Consider the following 16,015-nt stretch of genomic DNA (forward strand, 5'->3'; position numbering starts at 1 on the left):
CCTTCCAGCGTCGCGCACGTCGCCACGTCATCGTCGCGGCGACGGCGCGACACGTCACCGCGGATGTATTCCACGCGGATTTCGATCTGATGGTGTGTACAGCCATCAGATCCAAATCCGCCAGAGGATTTATCCGCTGGAAACGGTCCGGCGGACCGTTTCCAGCGGATATCCTCTCGTGTGTACAGGGCCTTAGACTTAATAAAATAAATTGTTACTTGTATGGCTAGCTTTGGTGATATTTGACTGTATAATTATATTTTTATTTAAAAGAAAGTAACATCAAACATAAACAGAGCTCTCAAACCGCAATCAAATTGAATAGCATTGTTAACCAAGATATGATCTATAGAATTCCAGAAGTCTCATTGAGGGAAATTTATTTTCATATATGGTAATGTGTTATATTTTCATTATAAGGTAATTTATGTTGCCATAGTAATCAAAGGCAACTTCAGTGAACATTTATTGCTAAAAACAGTGGATGTCTCCTTGAATGATATGGTATTTTCCCTTTGAATTTGTAAATCTTCACCCATTAAAGCAAAAGCTCAGCTTTGCTTGTCATGTGACTAGAGTTTCCTCAGTTATTATTACAAAGAGGATCAAGGCTCCACTTCCTGATGATGCTGGCAGCTTAATAAAGGTTTGCCTATGAATCCATTACTTTGACCTGCCTAACCTCTTGCGTGTCTTCTTCTTTCACACTTAAGCTTCTTTATGCCACTTTCATGGTACATTATGTTCTCTTTTAACTTTCTCCTTTGCCGTTTAACCCTCCCTGACCTTTCTGTTCTCACATCTTTACCACCTACTTTGTATTTATCCTGATAGAGAATTGGCTTTCCATTTTAGCAGAGGACATCATTATAAAAAATGACTCCTTTAGTTTTCCTGTCTAAAACTTTCTCTATCTTAGCAAATGCACTTGATTTGTAGGAATAGTAACAGGCTTTGGCATCCTTTCTTGGATTTTTTTTTACCTTTATCACATAGTACAGGGCACAGGATTTGTGGTCATGGACCATAGGTTATATGGTGCTACTTTCAGGTCGTTGAACACTGACAAAAGCTTTGTGGAAACATCCCCCAGTACAACCTCATATATTCCCACCCAGTTTTTTTAGTGTCCGTAGATGACAAACCTCCTCTTCTCTGCAGATTTCTTCCAAACCAATTCCTTTATTTTTTCTTCACTTCAACTAACACACTATTAAGATTTAAATGCTTATTGCCAGAGGGCTCACTAGCACATCCAGATTGCTTGCTTTTCAAGTACAGCTGGGAAAAAGTACCCAGACCCCACATCAGTGGGGCTGGCCCGTAGTGTTTACTCCATGCACTGGATCCTTTGTTTGGCGCCTACCTTGGAACATGGTGCAACAAATGAAGTTAGCAGCAGGCAATGGCGTATGCCGCGGGTTGTCAGCACCCAGGGCAAGTGAAGTAATTTGCATCCTTTAGCCCCTGGACTTTTAGATACCCCCACCCTGATCACACCCCCAGATAACCCCACTCTAATCACACCAGTGGCGTAGCGTGGGGGGTGCAGGGGGTGCCGTGGCCCGGGCGCAACATTTGAGGGGGCGAAATCCCGCACCAGTGTGTGTCACTTTGCCTCAATCCTCCACATTTCTATCTACTGTGTCCCCTGTGGCCGCCATGTTTAATCTGAGCTGGTGCCCTGTGATTAGGCGAATGGGGTCATATGCTGCAGCAGGACTGGCCTGTCCATGATCGCTGTTACTGGAGCCCCATCCCACCTCTCTAATTGAGCGCCGCCATTGTCTCCTCCTCTCCGCCTGACCGCTGGAACTGGGACGTCATCTGGGTATCGATCCCCGTTGGCATTGTAGCAGACTGATGAATAACTAAAGCAGGTGAGCCGTCTCAGAGGAGGGAGCAGCCGCCAGTGAGCGAGTAGTTATGGAGGGTCACGCCACATCCATTCGTTAATTTAGGGCTAATTTAAGTGCTTACATGCCAAATGCCGCTGACCCCCCCCCCCCCCCCCCTGACTACGCATGCTCAGAAATGAAAGAATACATACACAACTATTCAACATTTCTGACGTTGTATTCTGTTGTAGGAAAATTTTCGTATTGTGAGTAACGTCTACACTTTCGACATGAGACTTGCATGCAACAAAAAATGGACGTTCGGTCATCTGAAAATCTAAGCGTGTGTGACGAGGCTTTAACGTGGTGTACACACTATAAGAATATCAGGTAAACGTTCGTCGGATTTTTCTCATTGTTTCACAGTAAATCGGAACCAATGAAAGAATATTCTGGAAGACCACACTATCTTGGATCGGCAGCCTTGATTAGCGTTGTCAGTGTACAGGAGGGAACAAAGGAACAGGCAGGATCCACCAGGTATTGTACAACAGCGGAAGGGATAAATGACAGTGAAAAAGCACTATACTATATACCGTATCATATTTTAAAGGGGACAACAGCATGTTTTTTAATTTTTTAGGGTTACAATCACTTTAAGACCCTTCGGGGGTATGCTCACCATAATGGGTAAAGTTTGGTCCCCAATTGGAATCTGATGCAATGATAATGTAATACAGGGTACCCCTGTAATTGTGACTGTGTGCTGGTTTACTTGTGGGGTGTTTTTCGGGTTTTCATACAAACATTGCTGCCAAAGTGGTGATATAGTTGCAAATACCTGCTCCTCACTACCTGCTTCTCCAGAGACAAAGACAGAGGACATTAGTCAGTGCCTGGGTTGAAGCAACTCCCATCTCAGACATGTAATTACTCTCTCATCTTGCATCCATTTCCCCAAAGTACCCCATGGGGATCCCCTCACTTACCAATGGAGGAAATAGGGCATGAGAAACTAAAAAAAAAGAGCCTAATAGCACTCAGGCTATAGACAGCACTGGGGAAAACCAGCTAAATGCTGAAGGTGATAGCTGTTCCCCTGTTTTGAAGAAAGGTCCTATGTTATCACAACTCCCTTTCTCTAATTCTAGCTCCCTATCAGACGTGCAACAAACAGCCTATCTGACATAGGCAAGCCATAGACCAGTGGCTTCGGAAGGGCCCCCAAAAAGCCCCAGGCCTCGTACTGTCCATTCAGAATTATCAGCCCCGAGTCCCAAGGCATTGGCTTGGCTGGGAGCTTGAAGTTACATACCTCAGCAGTGTAAACATCTATGCAGCACATCCAGCGATTGGTGGGCAAGCCAGGGGGCGTACGGCGACAATGAGAGTGAGAGGAGCTGTCAAATCAAAGCTCTGCTGTCGGGGATGGGTGGTGCCGATATGTGGGGCTCCGCCCTTTTTTTTAGAAAGCCTGTGCATAGACAAACAGCGGGTGTGTATACATTGCTGGCCAGGGAGGAAGGTGGCAGGGGCAGAACCAATTGTAACTATTGTATGTGTACCCAGAGCATGTATAATTCAGGTTTATTATAATTCAGGTTTATTATACACCGCTGACGGTGCACATGCAGTAGCATGTGCACGTGAATACACTAGCGTCTATGGGAAATCTTGGTCAGCTTGACATGGCACTGCTCCTGGCTTTTAACATTGTTGTCTATGGGAAATCTTGATCAGCTTGACATGGCACTGCTCCCAGTTTTTAACATTGGCGTCTATGGGAAATCTTGGTTAGCTTGACATGGCACTGCTCCCGAACCATAAGTAACAGGAACACCAAACTTGGGGAGCATGTTAAGGGACCCAGGACTACGTAATGGTAAGTCCGAAAAACACGAATGAGTGGCGGTAGGGGAGTTGGAGGGTGACAACTCCTCCCACTGCATCTAGAAGCGGTCAAGCGGCTAATTAGCCACTCGGACCGCTTTTATTAGAAAGAGAGTTGCCAGCTAAAAAATAACGGGGTTATGGCTAATAGAGCTGTTATTCCAGCCAAACTGTATATAATTATGTGTCATCAACACTGTGATCCAGACATCTCTGCCAGACAGCACAGCCAGATTCAAAACTTTCAAAGCAGCAGCATAATAATCTGGTTAGGAGCTTTGGACAAAACTCCCATCCAAAAAAAAAAAAGGGCATCAGCTTGGTATCATCCATATTATCACTCTTGTCTAGAGCACTGGTAATTCCAGTCCTGGGTCCGTGAGGTAGAGCATTGCCAATGTTCTGGTTACATTTTTGGCCAAAACATCCCTCCAGCCTGTTGACTGGACAGTGAAGGAATAGCAGCACACTAAGGAGATTATCAGTCTGCTTACATTACCCTCTCCTCTTGTCTGTGTGTTTCTATGTGCTCACAAGAACCTGATTGGCTCTTAATGCAGACCCTCCTTCTCCCACAAAATTATTGAGTTGAATACATATTTATTCCTGTATGTATACATTTATTCAATGAGATCAGATCTTCATTTTTATCTGGGTTTAGTTAAGATTTAAGATAACATTAAACTATACAATCATCTTTGTTTCTTTAAGGTACATGTTATGAATGTTTTATATCTTAGCTTCAAGAGATCTATCGGGCAACCTTTGCTGTTGTTATTGTAACTTATGCAGACTACAAAGGGCACTTGGAATGTGACGGGAATCTTGAACAGCTGACTCATTATATTTTGCAGCTTCACTGACACTGAGTTATGACATTTTTTTTTTCTTTGCAAATGTAGGCCATCAATAGTTCTCTGTCTGTTGCAGCAGCAACAGCTCATAGCTTAATCTCAATACTTTTGTATCTGTATGGAATGTGGATCTGTATTTTATAGTAATAGCTCATTAATGTGTGTTTTTCCTGACTCTGATTAAGTCTAAAAAGCATATTTTATATACTTGTCATTTATTTAGGTATACAATTGTTTTGTTTTCCTGAATTCTGAATTTTTTAAAGCAATTATATGTAGCATTTACCCCCGAACGAGGCGTTTGATGTGTCGGATCATCTGTTCTTGTGCCCACTTCTCTGCTAACAGCTCTATGGTACACCTGGTTGAACTAGATATAGATGTATGTTAAAAATGCCCCACTAGCAGCCGAAATGCGCCGCTAAAACAATGGTAAAACGCTAATAAAATTAGCAGCGCTTTACCGCCGATGCCCTCGCTGCCTCAGTTTGAAAGTGCACTTGCTGTAATTTTCACGGATCCCCCCTGAATTTATATAGCTAGATTCAGGTATGAGAGCCTAACGTTAGGCAGGCGTAGCGTATCGCATATATGCTACGCCGCCGTAAGTTAGAGAGGCAAGTGCTGTATTCACAAAGCACTTGCGTCCTAAGTTACGGCGGCGTAGCGTAAATGTGCTGGCCTAAGCGCGCCTAATTCAAATTGTGAAGAGGTGGGCGTGTTTTATGCTAATGAATCGTGACCCGACGTGATTGACGTTTTTTACGAATGGCGCATGCGCCGTCTGTGGACATATCCCAGTGCGCATGCTCCAAATTACGCCGCAAAGACTTATTGGTTTCGACGTAAATGACTCTCAGCCCCATTCATGGACGACTTACGCAAATGACATAAAAATTTCAAAATTCGACGCGGGACCGACGTCCATACTTAACATTGGTTAGGCCAGCTTTTTGTTGGACTAACTTTACGCCTGAAAACGCCTTACGTAAACGGCCTATCTTTACTGCGACGGGCAAGCGTACGTTCGTGAATAGGCGTATCTCACTGATTTACGCATTCTAGGCGTAAATCAGCGTACACGCCCCTAGCGGCCGGCCTAAATAGACAGCTAAGATACGACGGCGCCCGCTGTCGTATCTTAGCTAGATTTAAGTGCATCTCAATTTGAGAATACACTTTAATTTAGGACGGCTGATACGCCGGCGTAAACCTCTCTGAATCTGGCTAATAGTCTAGTTACAGGTGGTCCTGGGGAGGGGCAGAACAGACCCATGGTAGGACATGAGGAGGATCCAGGAAAGGAACACAAGTTTCCTCAATACCCACACACTAAAATTAAACACTCATATGTACACGTAATTACCAGACACATAATTTACACATGTATCTAAGATGCATCAGATACTTACTGTACACATATTGCAAACCACATATGGGTATTCCTGTGCATTTTAGAAGTATAATAATTCCAGAAGTTTTAAAAATAATTGTATGTTTTTTTATTTTAGTATGATGCTAAACAGATGGCGTGGTAAAACGTTTTTTTTGCAAAAACTATTTTATATTTATAAATATCATTAGCAAACAATACAGTTTTGTGTTTTTATATTTAAAGCGGAACTTTAAAGCGGAACTCCAGCCAAAATTAAGATAAATATGAATGCATTCTTGTGAGCAAACCAGGAGCAGTGGAAGGTGTCAGGGAGGTTCACTTTTGGGTGGAGACAGAGTGAATGCAGTTATGCTTCTGATTATTTAATAAACTAGGATGAAGAGCTAACAGTGGAGTAATCTCTTGAATATAACAACTTTAGGAGCTGGGTAATATTTACAGACTGGTGTGAAGGGAAGTTTTCTTGGGGCACGGGGGATATTTTGCTGACAGATGTGAGAAGGTATTTTTTTGGAAGAATATACTATGAGCATGAAAATATGTTCTCTTAAGGGGAGGGTTTCACTGATGGGCACAAGGGGGTTTATTGATATAATAGGGGGTGCCGAGTTCTGGCTGATGGAGGTTAGCATGTTTTTTCTTGGAGGGTAAAGGCTTCTGATGGGGGAAAATAGCTTTTGTGAGGAGGCAGGGTTAGATTGGGAGGGCAAAATTTGTGCTGGGGGTAGAATTTTTGTTTGGAAAGGATGAGGGGGTGGTTTTGTTCAGGGGCTGGAGAATTGTTTGGGGGGGGGGTTCAGTACATAGGCTTTGGGGATTATTTACCAAAGGCAAATCCACTTTGCCCTTCAAGTGCACTTGGAAGTGCAGTCACTGTAAATCCAAAGGGGGGCATGCAAGGAAAATAAAAAACAGCATTTTAGCTTGCACGTGATTGGATGATAAAATCAGCAGAGCTTCCCCTCATTTCAGATCTACCCCTCAGATTTACAGCGACTGCATTTCCAAGTGCACTTGCAGTGCACTTGTAGTGCAAAGTGGATTTGCCTTTCGTAAATAACCCCCTTTGTATTCTTAACATTACATACTCCTGAACTTCTAAACCCTGCACTATGTGGGTTGCATGCTACTGACCCCTTCACTTCATGTATTAATTGCTCCTCACCCATAGTTCTGCCACCTGCACTTGTGCATTACATACAAATACCTATGCACTGTATACAATATATATTACTGACCCCTGCACTCTGCATTACATAATATTGATCCATGCCCTCTGGTACATACTCTTGACTCCTGTACACTGTGAGCTGCAAACCCTCGACCCCTGCATGCGTTACATTCTACAATTTTCCCTTATATTTTGTGGATTACCGTATATGCTCCCGACCCCTGCATACTATACACTACAGACCCCTAACCCCTTCGACTCAGTGCATTATGTACTCCGGACATCTGCACTCTGTACACTGGGCTGTAAATTACATACTCCTGACCCCTGAACGATACCGGTATATGCTATATTATACATTACATACACCATATTTTGTGAAAATAGGCTGAGGCTCTATTTAACCCTTCCACTTTAAAGCCTTCCACACCCACCATTTGCTGCAGTATGCTAGGTGCACAGATGCAATGAATAATTGTTTTCTTTAGGGTGCACCAGGGGAGCCCCAGGTTTTTTACAATTCTAGCAATGCCCCTGACAAAATGAACGTTAATTTTTAATGTGTGACACAAAGCAAATATGAATGGATAGGTCTGAATCGGCTCTAAAGGTTTATATAAATATGTATATATATATATATATATATATATATTTGCTTTAATCTTGGCAACTTTGGGTGCTTTATATGCACATTTATCTATGAGATCTTGAATATTTACTGAATCATTTTATAGAAATTTTCAAAGAATAGGTGTTCTAACAAACAAACAGGAAAAAAACTCCCTTGATGACATCCGATGGGCTCTTCATCATAAAAGTAAATGACATTACATAATTTAGATTTGTACTTAATGTTTGCCAAGAGCCACAGCTTTCTATAGAAAATCTCAGGCTGTGTCCCAGAGTCTCTCATTATTTTTTATGGAAGGGACCAGCGCAACTGATGAACAGCAGAAGAATATAGCATAGCGGAGAATAAAAACAAAGTTCTGATATCCCATGAAAACCAAATTACCACCATAAATCTGATACCTGTAACATGTACTTTTTAAATTAAGCAACCAAGAGGCAGAGGCGTATCTAGTGAAAATGGCGCCTATGGCAAGCACTGAACCTGCGCCCCTGTCAAAACATTTGAAACCCATCTTTCAGATAACCTTAACAAAAAAAAACAGCTACCAAAACTACAAGTCAAGCGCTTTAATTACCCCTTACACCAGAGTCAATAGCGTTACATCTTATATCACAGTTTCCCCCTTAGAGTTCCTAGAGAGCCCTCCTTACATCGGAATCCACAGAGTTCCCCTTCACACTGCAAAATCTGATCTAAAGAATGCTGTGGACTCTGGCGTCATCTTTATATACACTGTAAGGAGGGGGGGGGACTCTGACACTAAGAGGATCTCTGCCAACTGGGATGTAGGGGGGCCTCTGATGTGAGGGGGGTATCTGGTTATCTGGTTACTGAATGATTCTTAATTCTGTCTAATTTATTTTCGTTGATTCAGAATTCGTAATTTTGCTAGATAATAATTTTCGTTTAATGGATTCGTAATTTTGTACTTTCGTAAATACATAGCAACACGCGGCTAATCCATATTAAGATATACTTTCTCTTAAGCCCCGTATACACGGTCGGACTTTTTGCCAACAAATGTCAAAATGAGCGTTTTCCCAAAAATCTGACCGTGTGTACGCTCTATCGGACAAACTTTTTCGGTTTCAAAAGTTTGGCCAACTCCCTTCAGACAAAAATCCACGGAAAAGTTTGTTTGAAGTCCGATCGTGTGTACAAGGCTTTACACTGTACAATGTGACTCAGCACAAAAGAGATAAGCTGGTTGGCTAAGATATTAAGTAAGATACATCACTCACTAATTACACTGCCCAGTGCCTATTCGAAAGAACGATACAAGTACACAAATTTACAAACAGACAAAGAAACGGATTTACAAAACACACAAATGAAAATACGAACAGACAAAGGATTTAAAATACGGAATGCAAATCGTTCGTTATAGATGTAATTTTCGTTCTTTTGCTTCGTATTTTTCGGTGTTTCGAATTTTAGTAAGGATTATCCAATCATACGTTCGTATTTTCGTTTGTTCATTATTTTGATTATTCGTAATTCCGTAATTTTCGTATTTTGGTTCTTTCAGCTTTTCGGATGTTCAAATTGATCCGAATGTACGAATACTAACAAATTCAAAAGGAAATCCATTCGTTACGAACGGGAACGCACATGTCTATTGTAAATCTCCTCTTGTAGGGGTGCAGATTGATCCTGTCATTCATCTTTGAAAGTCAGTGAAATTGCAAGAATTACATAGCCATGATATCTATTGGCCTGCCACACTTCTGACCCATACAGGATCATACAAAACAGATGGAAGTTTGTGCTTGAATGTAACTGTGTGTCAAAAACTGCAAATGACTGACAATAACATAAAAGACTCATTCATACTATATGACATTAATAAATATACAAACTGCTGTGATAGTTTGCAAACAATCATTTGTATTGTAGAACGGAATCTTAAACACATGTCAGATTCTTCTTTGGCCCCTGCAAATTGACTGTGAATAAATAAATGTGCAACTCTAATTATACTGAAACAAAAAGATTATTTCATGGTATATAAAATCAGTGGGTGTTCTGTCTCGTGTTGAAATACAGAAGACAATAGGGAATTAAACATTTCCTTAACAATAGGACCATTCACTCCTACACACATAAATTATACATTGTCATAATAAAGGAGAATGTACTACATACAGTGTTTTTACTTAATGGTATAACAAGGTTTTTATTTTTTTAATATACCGTATTTATCGGTGTATAACACGCACAGACGTATAACACGCACCCTAACTTTAAGAGGGAAGTTTCAGGAAAAAAAACTTTCCACAGCCCCCTGCGTAAAAAAGGCACAGTTTACCCTCTATTTTCAGGGTAAAAAAGTGAGTGTTATACTCCAATAAATACAGTACTTGAGATTATGTTTCAAGACTAAAGTGTTGTTCATATTAATACTAAGGCCTCGTACACACGACCGTTTTCCTCGACAAAATCCATCAAGAAAAATGCTGGCAGAGTTTTGTTGCCGAGGAAAACGGTCGTGTGTATGTTTTTCGTCGAGAAAACTGTCGTGGATCTCGACGAGAAAAAAAGAGAACATGTTTTCTTTTTTCTCGTCGGGAGTCTCAATTTCCTCGTCGTGTTTCTCGACGAGAAACACGTTTGTGTAAATGCTTAGAAACGCACACATACTCAGAATAAAGTATGAGACGGGAGCGTACCTTCGGTAAAAGTAGCGTTCGTAATGGAGATAGCACAGTTGTCACCCTGTAACAGACTGAAAAGCGCAAATCGTCTCTCACCAAACTTTTACTTAACACGCAGTAACATGAGATTAGTAAAAGCAGCCCCAAGGGTGGCGCCAGTGGAATCAAACTTCCCCTTTATAGTGCCGTTGTACGTGTTGTACGTTTGAGAACGACGAGATTTTGTCTTGACAGTGTGTATGCAAAGAAAGCTTGACAAGATTCTCGACAAGCCTGACAAGAAACTCGTCGAGGAAAACAACGTTTAATTTACGACGAGATTCTCGGTTGTGTGTACGAGGCCTAAAGCTTTATACACACGGTACAATTGTTAGACGGCCGAGCTTCTGATTTTTGTCAAAAAGGCGTGTGCCAGAATCTTGTCTTGCATACTAACGGTACGCAAGATGACGTTTGACAAACACGAACGTAGTGACGTACTATGAGTGTATAAAGAGGAAGTTCATTTCTCAAGCGCCACCCTTTGGGCCCCTTCTTCTAATTTCATGTTAGTAGAAGTTTGGTGAGCGTTGATTCGCGATTTTCAGATCGTACAAAACAAATTCCTTTTAAAATATGTTTGGCATAACTACATGCAAAGCAGCTTTATTATTATCCCATTAAAGAAGATGAGAATTTTGACATTTCATCAATTGCCGCGCCACGAATGTTAATTCTAGATTACGAACAGTAATTTACAAGACCGAACTCTTCCCAGTCGTCACTTAATTTCGAGCATGCGTGTTTGTACTTTCGATTTTTATGTGACAGATTTGTGTACTGGCCATTCGAAAATCAGACATGGAGCCATTGTCCGTTGACAACTTACTAGCCTGCCAACCAATATTTGTTGGCCAAAAATTGGAAAACAATTGTCTAAAGGAAGGAGCGTAGTAACTTTAGGACAACAGTCAGTCTGTCATACGACAATCCCCTTCAGATTTTCGTACCGTGTGTACGAGGCTTTAGGGTTACATTTGTGGATCACGGTCATGAAAAAGGAACAATTTAACAGGTGCTATGGGAAAGCAGTGTTGATACAAATTACTATTTATTGTCTGCCAATCTAAAAATATTGAAATAGAGCAAAAATACATAATGGGTTCTAACTAGGGATAAGCTCAAGCATGTTCTGTTCCCAGTCTGAACCCACCTGAGATATCCTGCTTGGAAGCTGTTACTGCACATTGCCAATTATAAGCAGCCGAGGCATTCCCCACCCCGCACCTGCACATATGCATGCCCCTTGTAAACAAATCAGTACCCATGTGCACATTTCTTCACTATGACCTAAGCTCCATTTACACCAAGCAGATGAGATAGAGCATGCATACATTTTTGAGCAATTACATGCATTCCCACATGTCGAATTTAGGGCAGTCCATTAATTTCAATGGGCTGCCTTATGCATGAGAAGCCCGCAACCCTGGATCTATTTTAAAAACCAGGCCACGCCAGAATGCTTGGTACTCTATTACCATGCATTTTGGCATGCACAAATGCGCATAGGTTAGCAAACTGCATGGGAGTGTCATTAAGAATGAATGAATAAATGCCACCTCGTGTATCTGCAAAAGGACTGAGTGTTTTTGTGCATTGTAGGAAAGCATGCAGTTTTGTGTGCATTCCCACAATGCACAAGTGTGAATGTAGCATAAGTACTGGACAACCATGCACCAATCAAACTTCACCTTCATATTAGCAAACACTGAGATTCATTTACTAAACCTATGGGGCTAATTTCTTCATCAATTTACGCCAATATGTATTCTGCTACATGTTTGTTGTAAAAAAAAAGTAAAAGTTATAAAGTCTACAAACTATGGGATACATTTAAGTAATTTTAATTTATTTTACTAATAAGCGGTCAGCGATTTTTAAACGGCACTGCGACATTGCAGTCTGACACTAAGTCAGACTTTTTGGGGACCAGTGACACTAAAACAGTGATCAGTGCTAAAAAAATGCACTGTCACTGACCGGAAGGGAAGGGGTTAACATCAGGGGTGAGCAAAGGGTTAAATGTGTTCCTTGGGAGTGCTGGGAGAGTGTGCTATACTTTGACTGAGGGAAGACAGAGATCCGTGTTCCTGCCCAGCAGAAACATAAGATCTCCATCTTCCCCTCTGACAGAACAGCTATTTGCCTTGTTTATATAGGCAGACCACCTTTCTATCTGCCTCAGGAAAAATCGGCTGGTCCCGGCGGACATCGCAGCCGCTGATTGGCTCCCGCTGTGTCCAATCACAGCGGCAGCGGGTAGCCAGTGGCACACATGTGTGCCCCAGACTTGGCAAGTGAAATCACGTAAGGTACATGATTTTACACTGAAGGGCCGCCCTGCTGCATAAAATTTCCGTGGGGTGGTCGGGAAGCAGTTAATTGAAGTTAGAAGCTGATTGGCTACCATGTACAGCTGCACCAAATTTGGCACTCTCCAGTTTAGTAAATCAACTTTGCTGCTTCTTCTCACAGGTTCTCCTGCCAGAAGACAGGTCAGAATACCTACCAGAGTAACTTGGACACTTGATATTCTCCTGTATTCTGACTCATCTGAACAAGCTCAAAGTGGGCTGTAACAGGAGTCACTTGTGGGCACATATTGAGCCAGGAAATAAGGGACATATGTTGGATTGTTTTAGCATGGGACAGTAATCCACAATATATTCCTTAATGTCTAGAAGTACTAACCCAACAGGTCAATAGAAGAGTGACTCATTCATGTGGGGACACACATACTGTTGAGGTGTTAATTGAATCTGGCTCCTAAGATATTTCATTGTGCTATGCTAACTAGCCCTGTATTGTGTGAAAGTTCTATTGATGCTAATATGTGTTGTGAGTTAACACACTCCAACAGTCCTGATGTCTGCCATGTGAGCTATAGTAATTGACTCCTGTCGATTCTGTGCCAGAAAGTCTGACCTTTCAGGTGTAGTAAATTAGCATGTCAATTATGTTTAGTAAAGGAATGTGTTTTGTGTAACAGGTGAGGATAACTTGTCGCAGAGCCAGAACGTCTAGGTAATGATTAGTAATTAGCTCATCTGAATGTCATTGTCTAACAGAATGTGTATGGAAGCACCCATTGTGTGATGTTGGGGGTGGAGGGTGTAATTGTCCCTTTTCTTACTGCAGCATGCTTTGTAACTGTATATAAGAAAGCTAAGTTACCATTAAAGTGTCATTCGTTTGAACCAGAGACAGAGCTGTGTGTCTCGTCCTTCTGGGGAATTCTAATGGATCATGTCTGCTGGATTGTTGGAGTGTCGGATAAGCTGTCTTGGGTTGGAGGTATGGAATATCGTAAACGGTGTTAACCCCTGACCGTTACATGGGCTATACACATACCACCAGGAATTACAAATATGATGGAAAGCAATCACCAGAAACAAAGCTACCTACTACCCATGATTACCATCGACCAAAAACGAGGCAATTGTAAAGTCTAAATCATCATACTAATTTGTATTTTAAATCTTTATTTTTTTTAAATAAGATGGTGTGAGTGGATATCTGCCAGTCACAGGCTGTGTCATGCCCCTCCAACCTGTGTCTTAGGACAACAGGGAGGTGAAGCCTCCATCAGTATACATGTAATATCCCACCCCTATTGTGTTTCAGCTGGTTAGTGGGCATGGAGGAGGGAGGAAGTGGGCTGTCATTTACCACTGTGTATACACCTACATGTATGACTCTATAGTCACATGGGCGGCTCAGATGTGATAGGGAGGAAATGCTCAGCATAGAAACTCACAGAAAATGGAGCATGTGCAGAAGCTGCCAACGCTGCTCTGCAAAATCCCTAACTGCACTGGGCACATGATCAAATGGGGGATATAGGGAACAGCAGGATCAACCAGGATTTTTGCAGAATACAGAAAACAAATCACATAGTGACTGAGTGAGAAAAAACAGCATGTTAATACACCATTTATTGATAAACCAAGAAAGAAACCTTAGCTCTTGCCCAAATAACAATTGTCAATCACAGGTGGTGCAGCCTAACACTAAAGTGTGTTAAATCACCAAAAAAAATACAAACCTAAATAAAGTTCAGAACAACCACAATAAATATACAACTAAATTGTATTAAAACGAAAAAAAGAAAATCAAAAATAGTACTCCTGTAAAGTAACTAAAAACAATATAAAACATACATATAAGGCTTTAGCTAGCTGTACAGTGCAAATGGTCCATATGCAGATATAAAATATCTATTTATATGAACAAAGAAATGTATATAATCCCCCAATAAGTGTCCATCATGCTTCATTCTAATCTTGCGTGACGAAAGTACTCCAAATGTAACATTTGAAAATGATCTTGCATGAAGAAAGTGCTCCAAACAATAGCTTGCATCACAGTCTACCACCACCTCACACTGTGGCCCCTTACCTCACAGTTAGACCTACACAAAGGTAAGGTCTAAAAAAACACTTGTCCCAATAACTGGGTGTTAATCCAAAGGTATCTTCAGACCCACTAGTGTTAAATGACGTATCGCTAAATACTGAGACTCCAATCACCATAACTGCTTGAAAAAAACTTGAAGATTATTATAATGCAGTATCAAAAGGTATCACATTTTCTTAAATTACAAATATAGTGCAATTGTAACATCCAGTGCACCAGATAGTTCACATGCAGCTTCAATAAAGTAGCAATGACCATGGTCCCCTTACGAATGAGCATCCCTGGTTGAATGCTGGAGATGGCCGAAAGACACACAAACAGGAATAATAACATCACGCACTCTCCTCCACTTTAAGTGTAATGCATGGCATGGCACTTTGCAGTATTTAAAAACTGCATGTGTGACCCTATTTACCATCATGAATGTGTTAGAAAAACAGCACCTAAAAAGGTAGCCTACATACACACACTAAAGGCCCATACACACGGTCTGACTTTTTGCCAACAAACTTCAAAATGAGCAAGTTTTCAAAATAATCCGACCGTGTGTACGCTCCATCGGACCAACTTTTTCGTTTTTCATCGGACAAAAAGTTCGCTCTGCAAACGGACAAACTTTACGTCAACAAGAGTCCGATGGTGTCTTGTCCGACCGTGTGTACAGCAAGCAATCAGACTTTTGTACAAAGTACAAACGCGCATGCTCAGAAGCAAGGACCAGCTGGAAGCGTTCCACATATACATAAAAAGTAGTTTAATAGCTTTAAACAACCACGGTTTAATAATTTAATAAATAAAATAAATAAATACACCATGTCTAAACCTAAAACCTACAATAACCAAATAGCCTAGCCTTAAATAAGACCCACCATTCATTTAATGACCACTTTTAATAAAATTAACTTTGTATTATCTTTGTCTCTCCAGTATTATGTGGAATGACCGATCTTCTTAACAAATACTACTACATGGATCATCATAATGAGAGGAGTGCTCTCTGTTGGTACTGTTGAGACTGCATCACAGGTGGTCTGGTGGCGACTTAAATAGCTGTCAGCTGCAAGTGATTTCACAGTCCATCAATTTAATCCAATCAATGTTGCCTCTACTCATTCAAATATTT

Source organism: Rana temporaria, chromosome 5, assembly GCF_905171775.1.
Source record: "Rana temporaria chromosome 5, aRanTem1.1, whole genome shotgun sequence".
Classification (NCBI taxonomy): domain Eukaryota; kingdom Metazoa; phylum Chordata; class Amphibia; order Anura; family Ranidae; genus Rana; species Rana temporaria.